We start from the raw sequence: 18,798 nt of genomic DNA on the forward strand, positions 1-18,798 counted from the left end.
CTATATCGCTAAATGACCAACCTTATAACTTCAGATCCCACCTCATTTGCTGAAATGGTTAAAGCATTCCATACTTTGTACCTTTGTCTCCTTTTCCATCATATGCTTTAAGTCAAATAACAGGATAGTGTACTGCCCTCAAGTGACCTCGATAGGGGTGAATGGCCCACCCCTAATGAGCACCAGTACTATACCCAGTAGCATTAGAAGTAGTAGGAGAGCACATGGCTGTGAACTGTGTACTCTGGCCTAACTTCACTCCTGGTCTACAGCTACTTAGGTTTTCACATATAACATTTCCTCTCACTACTGTAATACTTAACAGTTTTTTCACTAAATTAAATTGAAGTGCAATCAATAGACATCTGAAATGATAGAATGAGATTTTATGGTACTGCATATAGAACAAAAAGATTTAATAGGAAACTGTAAAGTATGTTATTCATCTGCATATTTAACAACTTACCTAGACAAGGCATTCTAGTGCGCATGTGCTTTTAGATGCATGTTGCTATGTTTAAATGCTATACAACCTACAGGAGAAATTTTTTTTGCATGTATTACAAACAATTTACAAATTTCACTAAAGAACAATTTCTACAAGTGTGTTCTTTTTTATTTTGAAAAACCTAAAGAAAAAGCCCTGAGGCTTTCCTTAACATAGGTGATTCTAATAGCTTTCACTAACTGGAGGTATTAACAATGGAGTGTGTCTGTAATACTAAAAATTGTATTCTCAATATCTTTACCTTTATATCTTGCTTGTTAAAAAAACCCTGTTTTTTGGGGGTTTGTGTTTGGTTTTTTGTTGTTTTTTTTTTTTTTTAGTAACCAGAGTTCATAAAGAGTTACTCTGGTCTTGTTGGATTTGGTCTTATTGTACTTAGTTTTGTTGATGTTATTTTGTGTGTGTCTGTGAAAGGTTACCTTGGAGGATATTTGAAGCTCCAAATCCATAAACAATGAAACAGAAGACCTTCATTTCAGTCTGGCAGATTAGATGGAATGTGTAATTTAAGTTTTCAGATAGTCTTCTGAAACCTGAATGTGTAGACAAGGGGGGAAACTTAAGATTATGCCCTCCTTTTTTACTCTTTAAGAAAAGGATGCTATCTATAAAAATGGATAGGCTACCTCAGAACTGTCTTTCCTTGCAGTCCTGCAGGGACAAAGATTCATAATTGGCGTAGATACTTTTCACAGAAGCAAGGGGAGAATGTTCTTCTTTTCAGCAAAACATCCTCTGGGTCCTGGTGGACAGGAAGCTCAACATGAGTGAACAGTGTGCTGCTGCAGCCAAGAAGGCCAACAGGATGCTGGGTTGCATCAAAAAGGGCATCACCAGCAGGGAGAAAGAAGTCACCATCCCACTCTACTCAGTGCTTGTCAGGCCACACCTGGAGTACTGTGTACAGTTCTGGTCCCCGCTATACAAAAAGGATGTGGACAGGCTGGAAGGGGTCCAGAGAAGGGCCACCAAGATGATCAAAGGACTGGGAAGCCTGCCATATGAGGATAGGCTGGGAGAACTGGGTTTATTCGGCCTTGAGAAAAGGAGGCTCAGAGGGGAGCTCATCACTGTGTACCAGTACTTAAGGGGGAGCTGCAAAGAAGATGGAGACTCCCTTTTTGCAAGTAGGAGTCCCATGGAGAGGACAGGGGGGAATGGACACAAGTTGCTCTTGGGGAGATTCCGATTGGATACCAGAGGGAAATTTTTCACAGTGAGGACAGTCAACCATTGGAATAATCTCCCCAGCAAAGTGGTTGACTGTGCCATGGTGGACACTTTCAAGAGTTGACTGGACAGGGTGCTGGGCCATCCTGTCTAGACTGCGCTCTTCCTGGAAAGGTTGGACTAGATGATCCCTGAGGTCCCTTCCAGCCTGTGATTCTGTAACTAGGCATAAATAAAACTGACAGAATAGGTTGGCAAGTTATTACAAGTACCTGGACATGTCATGCTTCTTTTGTCTTTTTTAATTGTGTTCATAATTAGAAGAATTTTGTTTTTGAAAGCCTCAATGATTTCAGTATTTTAGGTGTTGAATAATTCATGCTCAACTTTGTGTATGCATTGTTTATGTCACCAAAGAACCTCAAGCAACTGATTAAAAAAGACTTACTACATTCCTTTATTCACAATTATCCTTTGGTTAATAACAACAACTATCTTGGGCAAAGTCTTAGCTCTCTTTATGTAAAGACTGGTACTATCCTGAGCATTGCATTATGAGGGCTGCCCAAATCTTCCCCATTCCTGGATTATTATTTTTTTAATTCCATGGAAAAATGTTCCAACACAGTTCAAGTTTATTTCCACTTTGGCTTTTTCTTTTTTATAAGGGCCCTTTTCTTTATTTTCAGGTTTTTGTGGATGCTATGGCTAAGTACAAGCAGCTTGACTACAAAATGTGCTGTGCTGGAGTGTATTATTAGGTTTATTCATAGAGGTTAAAGTGGTGTTTATTTTTGCCCTTAAACTTTCTGAGCACTGACTTCTTCAGACTGTGCTAGAGTGATGGCTTGTGGCAGTGTCAATGAATGGCTCAGTTTTCTGTAACTATTAAATCTGGTAAATGGCACTGGTCACAAGGAATTGTCTGGGATTACATAGAGGAAAAACATCTCACCTGAAATAACTTGGAAGAACTTGCTTGTAAGTTCATATCTAAATCTTTTTTTCAAACGAAGAAAATAGATCTTCATGAAAATAGTCTTATACATGTTGAAACATATAATGTATCAGTGCCTTGGCATCTTATGTGTATTCAAACATCATAGGTCAAAGGTCCCAAAGTTTATGGCGTTGACTTAAATTCTTGGTTGTCTAAGAATCTCACATGATCATATTGTCATGAAACTTAAGGAAAATGCCAAATACGCAGTAGTAACGAAAGGGCAGTAGCTGTGGTCTGCAGACAACGGTAGTGTCTCTGCACGTGTCTTTCTGCAGTAGCAGAAGGTTGAAAGTTTGGCATGTTTCTTAGCCAGGACTTGGAGATGCCTGTTCTGAACCATTCTCAAGAACCAGCTGAGCTATGGACATCTGCTGCTTCAGAAACCAAAGGTCAGCTGAGACAGTAATGAGTATTGCTCACAGGAAACACAGACAAAAACAAGCAGCTGTGTAGTAGCAGAAGTAGAGATCGATCTCAGACAGTATAAAAATGGAATAAAGCTCTTTGTCCCTTCCAGCAACTGCAGTGAAAGCCCTGAAAAATGAACCTGCAGGTTTAGGATTATCTGAAGGCTAATTCAATATGTTGAACCCTTAGTTGGCACCAGGGAAGTCTGTAGAAAGGGTCAATATTTCTTTAAGAAGCTAGTTTTTGGTATTGCTCCTGGAATGTTTGTCACCTTTTTTTTTTCCTTTTGGTTCTCAGTCTAACTTATTCAGCATTTCTAGGTCAGGTGTGAGGAAGGCAAAGAAACTCCTCTGGAAGGAGAAATATATTGGAAGGGTTTGTTAAAGTTCATGACAACCATGTGCAAAGTAATTGGAAATAATGTTAAGTTGAACTCTAGTGGGTACCTATTCACCGAATATCTCTGTCCATCTGCATGCCTCACTCATGATGATGGTGCACAGCTGAGGGGTGTGTGGCAGAATATGTTCTTAATGGCCCAGTACAGGCTAAAGGTATAGCTACTGGTATTGTATTTGGGTCACATTTTTAGCTCACCACTTAAAATTGTTTTTAGCAAGATAGAGTCAAAGGCAGCATTTATAGCATGTTTGAAAGACCTTGAGCTGTTCTTGTGGTCCTGATGGGGTCATAAGGAATATGTCCCTTAGAAGCTGAGATGTAAACTTAGAGGAAAGCTACTTGAGTGCAAATTGGGTTTTGAGCTAGAACTTTATTTTTAAAGGACCCCAAATCTTGGCTTTAATATGGAGTATAGAAAAAAGGTAAAGCTTGTCTCTAAGGGATTCAACAGTGTAATGAGTTGTAGCAGCTAAAAGGTAAAGGATATTGATAATCTGAGTATCTGGTTTGTGTCCAGGCTGTTTAGGGGTGGAGGGAAAGAAACAGTGTTCACCTAACAGCTGTCTTCTCTGAATCAGAATGCTATGCTTAGATGGAAAGCCATTCAGCTGGTTTTAGTTACATTCAAAGTGATTTTTTAGTTTATGTGGGTTTGACACAGAGTTTGAATGAGCCCAGAAGTTGAAAGCAAGGTACATCACAAGCATTTAAGTTTAATGTGGTTTAATGTGGTTTTGTGTTGAAGTCCTGCAAGCCAAAGTCTTCAGCCATGGTTTAATATTTGAGGCTTGAGTTCTTTCTTGATTCCACACCCTCACCTCCCCACCCCCAATTTTGAAACCTTGTGATTTAGCTTGAATTTTACCTGTTCTGATTTTTTTATAGTGCAGTTTAGCATTTTGCTTAACATGATAAAAGCTATCTAGCCTTCTATTTTGGAGAAAAGATGCTAAGCTGTTTTACTGTTAAGGAATATAAACAAGTAGCTGGATTAATCTTGTTTAAACTTATCTAACAGGAATTCTTTGAAGACTTAAATGAGGTCTACACGTTGATAGGGATACAGATGATGGTGATGAAGGGAACCTAATGTAGAGTGCAAATGTGTATTCACCGTGATTTTACATCAATACAATTTTGGATTTGGCTTTTTGGATGCTTTGCATCTTTTCGCTATACTTGAGTGTTCAAATGAAAAAGACCTTTAGTTAAATAAGGTGTCCTGATGTCTTCAACAGAGAAAATGGTCATAATTTTCAGAGAGGAAGCCAGGATCAGACATAGAAATGGAGAATTAAAGGGGAAAGAAAATGCATGATCACACTGTGCCAATACAGCAATTCTTTTAAATAAAATTAGGGTAACTTCTCTGCCATGGTATGCAGCAGTTTTTCTTCAAAGGTAATACTTAGCTTTTCACTTTGTTTCCCTTATACATAGGTTTCAAACTATTTCTGTTAACTTATGATGCTGATACTGAATTACAAGGTGTAACAAATGCAAATTTAGTCTCTTGCATAATTCTGCAAAATTGGTGGTAGTTACAGGTTTTGTGAAACGGCAGCAATTTAAGCCTACTGGAGCATTCAGAGCTTCTTTTGGCTGGCATCTCTGCTCAAAGAGTAATTATGCCAGTACAACATCTGTGAGACTTAATACGTGTCCTGATAGTATTACTTTCTTATAGTAAATGTATGAAGAATTCTAGTTTGCAAATGAATTCACTTGTTCATGCATCTGGTAAAAGCCTATAGTTATGAAGATGGTTTTTATGTTTAAATTAGTTTTTAGTAAGCTTTCTTGCTCCAGTGATAATTTGAATGCTAGATATTAACAATAAACTTTCTAACATTTAAAAAAAGGGGGGAGGGGAATAGCTGTTTCTGTGCTAAAACCTGTCTGTCGTAGACCAATAGAAACTATCACTTTACCTATTAAGTTGACTTCTGCCCATACTTATTAGAACAAAGATACTACAGATGCAGGGATCATACACATACATTGGTACAGCCTGTGTAATAACTGCACAGACACAGTCTCCTAGCTGTTGAAGGTTATATTAAAAAAATGTTGGGCCAGACACTTCCTTTACAAAATTCAACTAATAACCATGGTGTTCCACTAGAGTAGGACGAACTCTTCGTATTCCCAATGTGTTTCTATACTTCCGCCTTTTTGGGGCACCAGCTTCATTGGCAGAGTGCAGTGAGCTACCTAGCCAGTGGAGATGAGGTATATTAATTTTTAGTTTTATTTTGTTGGATGCCTTATGAATTACTATGGAAAGATGGAAGTCTGCAGAGCCAGTCTACAAGCTTCATAGAGATTAAATAATTTGAAGCATGAGATCTGACAGGAAGAAGATATGACAGCCTTATAAAATCAGCAGCAGTCTGGGATATTCAGAAAAATGTTTGAAGAATAGCATTCTCGTCATATTGACTAGGAAGATACTGTAATAAAAGCCAGTGAAGTAAAGCTAACATATTAAATGAAAATAAACCAGTTATTGTATATAGCCAAAGTATTATATGCTGTATTTTTAATGGAGTTTCTTCTCAAAGCTGCCCTGAACTGAATAATCAAAACTGTTTTAGAAAATGAGTGCAATGTCAAGTATTAACTTTATTCATAGTGTGCATGTGGAGGATAATCTGGTTATGAGAATATCTCTCTGTTGGACACCTAATGGGACCTGCTTGCCCTGGCATAGTGTAGTTATTGGTTAAAGTAAAAATCACACCATGACAAAGGATAAATGAACCTGTGCATGAAATTGTCCCCTGACTGTTAAGCGCTTTCATTATCTAAGTTTCATTATAACTGAGTTCCCACTTTTATATCTTTGAGTAGCTTAGACTTTTTGTGCTGTCACTCTGTACTTTGCAGAAGAAAGATCTTTTTGCCCTATTGGAGTGTCAGACTGGCAATGGAATGTGCTTTCTGATGGGGGACTCCTGTGAGCTCTAGAAAACACACGCTCCTAAGCTACAGTGTAGTTGTGTAGCCATCCTTCACCCTTATGCTGGAAGCAGGTAGTAGGCACTTTGCAGATCAGGCAGAGATGAATGTTCAGTTTAGAATGTGAAGTAATATCCATTTGAGTCTCCTACGCAGTGCATAAGATTTGTCAGGTCTGATATATACTGCTTTTTCCAAGATTTTGTTTTCTGTTGCTTTTTGATTAATAGCAGCTTTTTGGGAGTTGATGTGAACTTGCAGGTTTGGTCCATTGGAAAGATGTGTAACTAATTCCTGAGGCAGAATGCTCAAAGGAGTTCCTGTGTGTATTTATGTAATAATTAAACAAGGAAGCATTTGTATCTGCATGCACTGAAATAAATGTTAAGGTTGGATTCTTTTAAAGCGTTTGATTAAAGGTTTAATCAATGTATCAATTAGTCTATCTACTACAATGTCTGGAGTCAAATCTGATTTGTTGCATGAATAGCAAAATATGAAAGCTAATAAAAAGGAATTAGTGGGTTATGTACATGTGCCTTACCACCCAGGTGTCGGCTCCTTTGTAGGTGAGTGAACAGCACTCTCTGAGCATTTCCCCTATTGCTCTGAGTCAGTATTGCTGAGGTAAACAGGAAGCTGCTCTAGTCCTGGAGCTTTTACTCTGTTTACTCAGCACTCTGTGAAATTAAAATAAACATAGAAAGCAATTTTTGCATTAGTCTCCCCCACTGTGGAGCTCTTCCTGGACCCCCAAACCAGCTCAACCAGCCACAGTCACAAGTGAGAGGAGTTGTCAGTTCACATGTGAAATGGGGATATTGTAAGGAGGAGCCCTCCTGCTTTTCCCTGAGTAAGCAATAAAAGCTTTTCAGCTCTTCACTGCATATCCCACCTCCCACTGCCACAGCTGTCTAGTGCTGCAGGACTATGGTTCCTAGGGCTCTCCTTGTTAAGGTAGTCCCCACCAATACAGCGACCTGTATAAAAATCAAGTCACCTTAGCTCTACAACTGAACACAGTCCAAGGACAGCTTATGCAACACTAATTCAACATGAAGGTAGACATTCTTGAAGCCACCTACTTGGGGAAAAAGCAAACAAACCAACCCCTAATGGTATACCTTGAAATTCTGCAAGCAGGACTTTGGCAAATGAGCTCTTTATCATGGAACACCACCCTGGTACAACACAGTGTTGATTATCTTGTAATGCCCTGCTCATCACAGGTGAAACAATGCTATGTATGCAGGAGGACAGGTGACAGAATGCTAGGGAAGACCAAAGCAAATGTCTCAAAAATGGGTTAACTGGAAACCAATGGCCAATCCAGTGCCCATGTTAAGAAATGAGCAGTTGACTGCATGCCTTATTTTTGGCATCTCAGCAGTGCATTACACTAAAAATTTTGTGGTGTCAGCACAAAGGTGCTTTTTGGTACATACTGTTGAAATACCAATCTTGGCCAGAGTTATCTGCTGTGTTGCAGCTTTTGCTGTTTTATCATGCCTATTACAATAAATAAAGTGTGTTTTTCTTTAGGCTGAACTGCCACAGATGTGACTGTGTGACAGTCTCCACTTCAAAAAAAAAAAAAAATTTATATTCCCTCTGGTTTGTAAAAAAGTTTAGAAGATGGCTGTGTTTATACCAAAAAGGAAGAAAAAATAAAAAGGATGCCAGAAGAGACTCAACTGTAGTTTTTCAAAATTATTCCAAATTCAGATGTGATTCAGGGAGAGATGATTTAGCTAATGTGCTGATTTTTAAAATCAATCTTTCAATTGTTGCGGAATTACTGCATGTTTTTATGCAACTAGATGAAGCTGTTGGCACAAAAACATCTAGTGAGATACTCTTGGTTTAAAAACAACATTAATAAAACAAGCTTCATGCTAATTTCTATGATCTGCCCAACCTGTTGTATTCTTACAATCCATTAGCAGTTGGTAAGGACAAATACACCCAACAAAGCTGTAATTGTTCAATAATTTATTGAGAAGAAAATAATACAGTTTCATGTGTAGAATATAACAGTCCCCATTATTGATGGAGTGTGTTAGTGCATCACATTGGAATTAAATTGGTTTGTATCCAGAGGTTTTATGAATAGGTGCTAAGCAAATGAAACAAAAAAAGTAGGTTTGGGGTGATAGGCAAGTAACAGTGTCTCCATGGGTAGTATATTATTAAGTTAATGAAATGGGCAAATTGGGGCATGGATGTTTTTGTTTTTTAATTAAATCTCTAGGCCAACCAAAATTATCCATTTATTGAGATTGTTTCAGTTTCTTTACGCATTTGGGAAGGATGGTTTTGCTCTTTCTAATACAATATCATTTAAAAAAATTAATTTGGTCACCTGAGTAGGAGAGCTGGTACACTCTGTTAAAACTGTATTTTTGAAGAGTTTTTTTTACTAGACTGGGCAGGCAGTAAAAAATGATGTTTGTAGATCAGAGTTAAATACCCAAGAACCTTAAAAAAGGCATATGGAGGTAAAATTTTAGAATGCACGGAAAGGATAAAAATATAACATATAACACTGAAGTTGTTATTCTGCAGTTACTGTTCATCCTTCTCTAGGACATACACTGGGTATGGTCTTAAAAACAGGGTAGATAAAAGCAATCTCGGGCTAAGCAGTAAGGGTCATTGCAGGGTTAGAAAGGCTGTCATAAATAGTTATTTGGTGACATTTAGGATTGTTATTCATGCAAACCTCCTCCCTGCGATAAGTTATTTTGGCAAAGTGCAGGCAAACTGTGAGTTGCAGCAGATGAACAGCTGATACAGCTTGTGCAGAAGGGATGCCCAGCCAGGCGGCTGCTGTGCCACGTTCCCCTGGGTGGACGGGCTCCCGTGTGCTGGTCATCACTCTGCTCTGGGCATAGGGCTGGTAGTCCTCACTGGCTTTCAGGTTATGGGCCACTTAGGAGTTTTTGCATGAACTGCTTTGCTAGTAATTAACCAGGTAACAGAAAGTTACTTTTTCTTCATCTTACAGAAGTAGCAGACTACAGATTGAAAACAAATTACTAGATTTTGATTATTCTGGTTTCATTAAGCTTTTTCAATGACTCTAGTATTTTTAATGGAAAAAATAGAGCTATCTTATATGTGTACTGATGTAGAATAGGGAAAAAAAAAAAGAACCAAACCTGAAAGCCTTAGCAGTCAGGGAAAATCAGTTATGACCCACGTTTTACATACCTAGTGTGTTAGAATGTGTAGAAATATATTATGATCTTAATGAAAATCAAAGCAGAAGTCTTAATGGTAGACCCATAGTTCTTAATCCGAATAATGTTTCCATGCAGTACAATATGCTATTTAAGACATTTACTATCATTTTATTATGTAAAAGTTTCTTTTGGTGATGTTATTTCAATAAAATTAGTTGCTGTGAAAAGCAAATATTTTATGACAAGAAAAAAACTTTAAAGATGATAAAATTTTGTACTAAATTCAGGGAAAGATTCAAAACTGATAGTTTGGCATCTCCTCTCTTTGTGTCATGCTTTGTGGTTACTGGTGGTATTGCTGTTGAGTTTGTTTTTCAAAGACAAGTCATGGTTTATTAGGGTGTAACTAAAAATACGAGCTATAAGTATTTTCTTTTAGAGTATAGTATCTTCCTGCTTATAATTAAAACATTGAACTGATTATGTAGACACTTGCTGTTGGGAAAGAGCTATTTTCAGTCATTTGAAAGTGCAAATGACATAATTAGAAATTGATTCTGGAGATGCAGACAGAGTGGATTTGTTGTAACTGATACTCTTCAGTTACAAAGGAGTAGTAACTAGATGGTATTTTAACAGCAGTAGTTTTATTCCCTGGAATTTCTACAAATACTATAATGATTTCTACATCTTTAATACTTGCAAAAATTGATTGATTTATCCTTTGATCCTTCAGCGTTGTCTTGTTGACTTAGCAATTTAAATTCTAAGTAACTAATTAAAAAATATTGCCATCCTCTTAATTTTCTATTCTGCATAAAGAAGCAAAACCTTCAGCTAGAAATAAGGTTAAAATAATTTTCTTGTTCTCTTTATATATGCTGGTACCCCTGAAGCCAGTATTCTGTTGTAGGAGGACTGCATGTCTACAGAAAGGGAAACCATGACAGAAGGAACAGGTAGCATTAAAATCCAGTCAGAGACCAAGTCTTCCAGAAGGCCTGGAAGAATAGCAAGTATTTGGTCTTCTTGTGTAGGAAAAAAAAAAAAAAAAAGTAGAATTCAGCTTAAGACTAATGAGCTCTATCCCCACACCCACAGCAATTTTGTATGTATTAGTGAAATAGCAAAGGCAGATCCTCAGGTGCCCAAAGGAGTGAGTGATAGTAGTTATCTACTGGTTGTGCTATTAAACGCACACTTGTATGCCAGGTGATTAGATCTGAGGAGATGCTGTGGCCATCGTCTCATTAAGACCTCTGTATCTTTGTGGAAAACAGAGCGGTATCATACAGGGAGGCAATGCTTAGAGAATCTGGGCCAACCTGTTAAACTGCTTTCGCCAGCTAACTTGGTGAACTGCAGAATCAACGTGCCCTTAGCCTGCTGATGGAAACAGTCATCCTTGAATTGTCATTGTAAAAGGGTAATTGGAGGTCCCAAGGTAGTCAGACTGCACAGAGAAGTCGTTTTCCAATAAAACCCTCTGTCACAAAGTCATCAACCACTAACCTACTGCTGGGAACAGACTTGGGCTTAAACTCTCAGGTTAATGTCTTAGTATTGGTCTGATGAGGAAGCAAATGCCTTAATTTTACCATGAAACAAAAGGGTCAGTAGAAGGGGGGAAGGAAGAGCAACTTCCAACTGCTGTTCACGTACAGCTGTACAAAGAGGGCAGTGATTGAGCACAAAGGAATTCACTGAGGTGACTGTGGCCTGTGAGCATGGTTTGGTGCTAAAGCTTGAGATTCTAAACGCTGGGAGACAGGGCAGGGGAGTGAGTACTGACATGAGCTAGAACAGGACATGGCTGGGAATACCTTATTGTAATATGCCACTGGTTTTACTGTCTGCAAAAACTTCAGCTGGCACCAATATAGCATGTACCAGAGAGCATCAAAATGCCGTCTTCCAGCAGTGCATATGCAAGATGCTGGTCTGTGCTTAAAGCTTCTGAGTCATGCTGTTCTGAGATTCCTGTCTCTGGAAACAAGATGGTAAGCTCCCAGTTGACTTCAGTTTCTTATTTAGTTTCAGGATGATCAAGGAAAAATATTTTCAGTCTGATGTATAGGAGAGGCAGTGGCATTTTGTCTGAATTTACTGATTGAGTTTTCAAACTACGTATTTCAATTAAAGACCATATTAACATTTTTCTGTAAATGTGACACACAGAGGAAGACTTAGAATAAATTAATTTTCATTTCTGTTGTTTTAACAAACAAACAAAACAATATACCGCCACCACCCACCCACCCACCCCCGAAAAAAAATAAAAGGAAAAAAAAAGGAAAAAGAAAAAAACACTAATATATAATATTCTTGTTCCTGAAGGGGTGGAGGAGACCTTGGGGGCATTGCAGCTGTGGAAAATGTTGTGGTCTTTGGCCTCTGAGATCCCAGTTGCTATGTAGCATTTTGGGGGAGGTGATAAACAAAAAAATCTCAGAGTATCTCTTTTCCAGGGAGATATCAGGAGGAGAAGCCAGCACCCATCTTTTTTTTTTTTTTGTAATGACATTGATGGAGGGAAGAAAAAGTTCACATGCACACATATGCCCCTATATTGTACAGGTGCCAAAATGAATTTTAAAACTCTCTGGAACTGATAGCAAGTTTGTGTTAAAATGTACAGTATTTTGTAGTATTACACATAAGATGTATGACTACACGAACCCCTTTGAAACCTGTTTTTAATGGCGAAGAGTGACAGGTATAAAAGCTTTATTATACATTAAGGACGGATACAGCCGAGGTGAAACTTGTTTGTTACAATTGTTGTCTTGCATTTCCTTAACTTGGACAATAGGTATATACGGATGTAAATTGCATATACAATTAACATATCAAGAGTCAGTGTACATGAGTGCTGCTCAGTGAAACTATTAGAATGGGGGGTTGCTCATCATCTAAATGTTGCAATTGCAAGGCCTGTTCCTAATCCACCACAGACACAGGAACTTTTGCTAGTCGTGCCATGAGGAACAAGTCAAATTTAGAACAGCTCTGGAGACTGCTCAGTAAGTCAAGTTAGGCAGTTAATGCCTAAGAGTTAGTCAACCATATTAAGTAGTTAACAGTATTGCATTTCCTTGAGAAGTTTACTTCTTGGAACATTAGGCCACAGCCACCGAAAAAGCTGTGGGGTAAACAACCGTGAATTTACAGTTCATTAACTACCTTCTGGTATCTGCCCACCATCTCTGTAAATTGTGTCAAAAACTTAGGTATGTTAGCATGATCTGTTCTTAAGGTCATTCACATCCTTATTTTGTTCTGTCAAGTAGCTGTGGTTTTTTAAAAATAACCTTTTAAAAAATATTAGTGAAGATTAATACTCATGCAATACATGATCCTCACAGTCAAACACTGAAGTAACTTTTATTTTGGTAGTGTTCTGTTATTTATCTTACAAGAATGCTGATGTCTTTCCTGACTCCTGAAAATGAGCATAATCCGTATACCCTGTAGGCATCTCACATTCCCATAACTTGTATTGTGTTACAAGCATGTATTTGCTGTTCAGGTAAGCAGGTTCTAGTTTCTGTCTCTTCCCCTCCTCCCGGCCCCAGGTGTACTGGCGTTGGCTGCGGAGAGGTAGAGCTATGGCTGCTCCCTGGCTCCAGAGCGGGAGGTGGTGGTGGTGAGCTGCCCTGGAGCCAGGCCCTGCTGGGGCAGGCACCACCTGCACAGGAGCTGATGGGACCAGATGTTTGGGCAACTGGGATCTCCCGCAGCCTGTAACCAGCTCTGGGGTCAGTCCTTCTAGTCACATTGGGCTGAATCCACCCCTGTTCAACAGCAAACAGTGAGAACTGATGACTTTTCCCCCCAGAAGTCTTTTTCTTAGTATTTTATTTCCCTAGCTGTGGTTTTTGGGGTATTAACCTGCTAGTACTTTCCATTCCTTAATATATTTTTGATATTTTTAGTTCTCTGTATAAAATGTCTGCCCTGCTGCTAGATGCTCAATATTTTTGCTTTAGTATTTCCTTAAAGCACTGCTTTTTGTCTCCCTTAATATTTCCTTCATGTTAAATTTAAATAATTTGTCCATCTAGCTGCTTCTGCTGTCTTCCTTTAATTTCCTTTCTGAAGTATGGTCACATCATTACAGCCATTATCTCTATTTTTTTCTAACACGAGATATACAAGAACTATTTTGGAGCACTTTTGTCCACTGTGGCTTTTCAGTTTTGATTATCCCAGTCGAGGACCAAAATTAATGATAATTATTTCTGCAATATTCTCTAATGAGAACAGCAGATGCTTTCACTTTATAGAAATATGTCAAAGATTCCTGTGAGTGGATTATAAAAGTTTGCTATTTTGATGGATGATATCATTGCAAAAAGTTGTGGGTTGGGGTTTTTCTCTCCATGTTAGATGGAAAAACTGGTACAAATTATGCATGTATGAGACTAGTGATATGCCTCCATTGGTAGAAGCATTAATGTCAGGTGTAGAGTAAATGGTGTGCAGCTTTTTCAGTTTTGTGACATTTTTGGTTAAGATGATGGCTGTGTATCATTTATTATTGTATTCATAATACTAATCTGAGTAGATAGATACATGCCTCCAAAACTACAAGGATTTTATGCACTAGTACTCTGTCATAGCTGAAAAGGGAAAGAAGAGGCCGTATTTGTGATCATTTGACATCTTACTCCCTCATGGAGGCTGAGAATCTCTTCTGCACTGTGATAGAGGATTGATGTTTGCTACTGAAAAAAGCTGTCAGAGATTCAGGATAGTAATTTCTCCCTTTGTGGGAACCAAGAGTGATTATTTATGGCATGTAGGCTGTTGTAGTTTAGACAGAGTTCTGATGGAGAGAGAGAAACAAGGCTCCTTCTCAGGGGCAGAATATACAGTCTCTTCTGATCCCTTGTTTTTAGTGCTTTATTTTTAGACATGCTATTTTTAAACAGCTTGAAATAAAAAAAAGATTTGGTTTTTTCCCAGTTAAAAGAAATCCCTGTTGTGACACAGCATGACTTAATCTTTTTATAGCCACATCGAATACGTGTTGCTTAGGATAATGTAAAAATACACAAAAAAAAATAAAGGCAAAAATAAGAAACCAGCAGATGCTATTGTAACACAAGGTAGACGGCAGCAAAAAGAATGTTCTGTAAATAAATATCTCATCAATATTTATTATTCATTCCAAACAAAACAATAATGTGCTTTTAACCATATCATACCAAAAGTAGTACAGAAAGTACAGACAGTATTTAGTACCTAGAAAGTATTTTACATCCCCTTTCTTGGTATTAATGTAGCAATTGTCTTAATCTGTTAATGAGTGGGTGTTAGGGGAGACACACAAAGTGAGAGTAGAATTAATTTTAGGTTCTTTATAGTCTTGACTCTTTTGATGCTGAAGATAATAAAGTTGTTAGGGTGGGTAGGACGGTGCTGCCTAGTCTCTAGCCAGGTGGTAGCTGTGTATGTACTCCTGAAGCAGTATGGCTTGGAAACAGCTCCTAGCTCACAGGGTCATCTCATAACTCATAAATATTATTCTTGTCAGTGCAAAGCAGATCTGATTTTAAGCTTAAAACAGCAACCAAATGAATAATAAGAGCTGACAGCAATGCAGTACATGCCTTTAATTCTAGCTTCCTCAGCCCAGCCTCCATTCCCTGGGCAAAGTCGGGTGCTGGGTTTGAAGCTGAGGGAGAGCCTGAAGGAGGCCTGGCAGCCAGGTTGTTCAACACTCATGTTCCCACTTTTGTGGCTTTTATCAGGCTGTTGATACAGTGTTGTGGTTCAGGTTTCTTCCCCCCCCCAATCTGCCAAGCTCATCTTTTTTCAGCTGCTTAGGCATTGTTAGTGCTGACACAGACTTTCACTTGCTTATTTATTGTAGTTAGATCACATCTTTCACTGAGAAAACCTAAGGTAAGCCAAGTTGCTGTTTGCTGACATCTGAACTGCACGGCTAGGCCCAAGGGTGGACTGGACTGTAAGCTCTGAGCCTCCCTGTTCACCCAGATCTGACCATGCTGTAGGGGAGCTCTGTTCAAGTTACTGAGTCCTCACTGTGGCTAGAGCTGACATGAGGGTGTGGGGTGTCTCCACTGGCCCTTGTTCTGCTGGCTCTGAAGTTCCTGGTCAGTCCCAGGAGACCAGACGTGTCCCTAGAGCAGGTGGAGAGGGGTGGAGGGGAAAACCTGTTGTGTGAAGGGCAACAAAGGACAATTAGCAGCTGAGGAAATTAGTCTGAGTCCTCCCTGCAAAGCAGGTTCAAGTTAAGATGGGCACCAGGTAACTAGCTTAGTTGTAAATTGTCTCCAGATTAGAGTACTGCATTTTTATGTGGGTGGTAGAAAGCTTTAGCTAAAATAAAGGTTAAATTTCTCAAGAAATATGCAGTAAGAACAAATCATTAGTGTTTGCAATGTGGGCAGTTGAAAAGCATTGTAATTTTTAAGTATGTATCCTTGATCTTTAGTAAATATGCAGCCTGGAGAAATGTAAAGAGTAGCTTTTGCAACTGCTATGATGTGGTGGGTTTTTTTTTATGACAGGAAGATTTTTCTTTCTTTTAATTTCAAAACTGTATAAAAAGCAGTGAACTGTTACCTGTTAACTGGTTGTAGTACCAGTTAGAAGTGACTGAAGTTGATAAATTCAGGTTAGACTCTGAAGTCATCACTCCTGTTTGAGCAAGAACTTGGGGGTAGGTAGTGTTCTGTGGAAACAGCACTCTCTGTTCTGTTGCCCAATCCAAGGAGATGCTAGCCGCTGCACGTGTTAGATTCCTGGAGAAGGGAGAGTGAAAACAAAACTTAACCACAGATGCAGTTAGGCACTACTAAAGCTTGAGCCTATTTTTAGATCCTAGGGAGAAGTCTGACAATAATCTGGTGATGATTTGTTGGTTCTCTGTATATTTGCATGTAAGGCCATGCTTTAAAGGGGAAAAAAGTAGTCCCAAACTACTGATAGAAACTGCCATTTAAAGTGTGATAGAATATTAATGTGAACTACTTAGTGCTACCACCCTCTGTTGTCTTCAGTGCTAGTGCTTGGATATTTAGGCTGCAGCTTTTCTACTAAATCTCTCTGCATCCTTTTCCATTTGACTGTATGTGTACTCAGATTTGATTACAGCTGCATGTTAAAGCAGTGTGTAAGCGCTGGGGAGAGCTGCTCTGAGGGCAAGCTGAGTCTTCCTGGTGCTGCCCCTCTTGCTTGCCTGCTGGTTTGCATTGCTTTTGGGAAAGAACCCTTTGGCCTGGTAGTGTGTGTGGCTTAATCACAGTCAACAACAGTCACTGACTTTTGTAAAGCCTGCTGTTTTGCCAACTGTGGGCACATTTTCCATATATCCTGTGGTTTTGTGAGCTTTGTCCTTTTCTCATTAAATTTATTGGCTCTGATGCCATAGCTTCCAATGGGAAGCTTGATTGTTTTCCCACTCCGATTTCTTACACATTTTCTGTAGCTTACTCTGTTATCTAATACTAAACCACATTCTATATAGCTTTGTGAAGAATGTAATTATCTCTTTTTATTTTGATACTGTACCTTTTTGTCCATCCTACCAGTTCCTTTTTCCAAGTGTAATATCACAAATAAATGATGAGTACACTGAAGGAAATTATGCTTCTCTGTCAGATTTCTGTTTTCTCCAATAACCCAACCTTCAGCTGATTTTTTCAGTCACGTTTTATAACAATTTCCAAAAATTAATTGGTTCCTTAATTTCTCAGTGCTTCCAGATCACTGCTTCTATTGTGCAAATATAAAATAGACAAAGTTCACACAAACTAAGCTAGTTTATTATTTTACTGAAGCTCATGTATGGTTGTGGATGTTAAAGAAAAATTGCTGAGATTGTGTGTTTTCAGACATATTTACCTCTGCTGTCCTATATTTAACAGCATTCTGTTAATGCAAGTGTGCAACTGTTGTTTAGTGTTGTTAGCAGTGAAGGAGCTGCATCAGTGATCGCAATGGCTGGAGACTTAATAGAAAACACACATAAAGCCTGCAAGTTCTGTGCTGTCTGCAGTGGTAAAGTGGGTCTGGTTTTAGTGCAAGTTAATTTAACTTGAGATAAAAGTCCAGTTGGTCCTTGGTTTTATGTCGGTGAAGTTGCGATGAGGATAACCTATAGGCCTGACTCCATTTCCTAATATATATTATGCATTCGATCTGTGTCTTCATTAGTTTTTGTTGGGTTTTCCCTCTAATAGATGCCGTGAAGTTTGTAGAAAAACGTCGTCTGAGAATAGTTTAATGAACACTTTTAGCCGCCCCAGCTTCAGATAAGAACCTTGTGCTCCCCTGACTCCATTTGTAGTTCCCACTGCTACACGTGGTATTTGTACAAGTGCCTGACTATTTACATGAGGAAACAATCTGGCAGATATACTTTTGTGTTAGTAGAGTTGCACAGGTAATTTGCTAGTGTGGAGGGTGTACACACAAAAGTTGCACATCTGTAAATTGCTGATGTCCCATTTCAAAATACTTGAGTGCAGCCAAAGCATTCATAGTACCTAAATTTTCTTACTTAATCTGTAAAAATTATGCATTATTTTATTCTGCAAAATATGTTATAATAATAAATGGCTTGTGTTCCGATGATCATGACTTGATCCTATAATATACATGAGAGCAGTGTAGCTAAAATCACATTGCTTGTAATCGTGGCATTAAAAAATGAGGGGAATACACAGAATTGCCGTTTTGTTGGCCACATCTTCCTTGACAGCAAAAGTCATAATTTCTGAGTGTAAAATGTGTTAATTCCAGCATCACTAATTTCAGTATTGTGTAAACAAAAATTATAAATCTAAAAAGGCAAGAGGGCAGAACTCCATTAACATTATGTGCCAAGCTACTGAAAATAGGTTTGGATTTGGAGAAGAGATTTATAGCTGAATTAATAGCATTGATCTAGAATGGATTTAAATTTGTTTGTGGGTGTATCCATAGAACCTACCTACTGTTCAAATCAGCTGGAAAAAAAGAGATTTTGATTTCAAGTGGTACAGCTTGAAATGTCACAAGTTTTCAGTAGCATCCTGAAATAGTAGTCTCTAAGTGTGGAGAATATCTATTTAGATGTCAGTTAAGCATGGTGACTAACAGATCAAAAGGGACTGTTAAGACATGCAGCTGACAAGCTGTGTAACATA

The 18,798-nt window shown here is 38.5% G+C and overlaps 1 protein-coding gene across 2 annotated transcripts in view; it reads left to right on the forward strand.

The window, feature by feature from the left end:
* The window catches only part of MYO1E (myosin IE), a 100,358-nt gene that overhangs the window by 17,505 nt on the left and 64,055 nt on the right, over nucleotides 1–18,798 (forward strand). The gene's annotated exons all lie outside the window — the stretch shown is intronic.

This window comes from Phalacrocorax aristotelis, chromosome 7 (assembly GCF_949628215.1).
Source record: "Phalacrocorax aristotelis chromosome 7, bGulAri2.1, whole genome shotgun sequence".
Classification (NCBI taxonomy): Eukaryota; Metazoa; Chordata; class Aves; order Suliformes; family Phalacrocoracidae; genus Phalacrocorax; species Phalacrocorax aristotelis.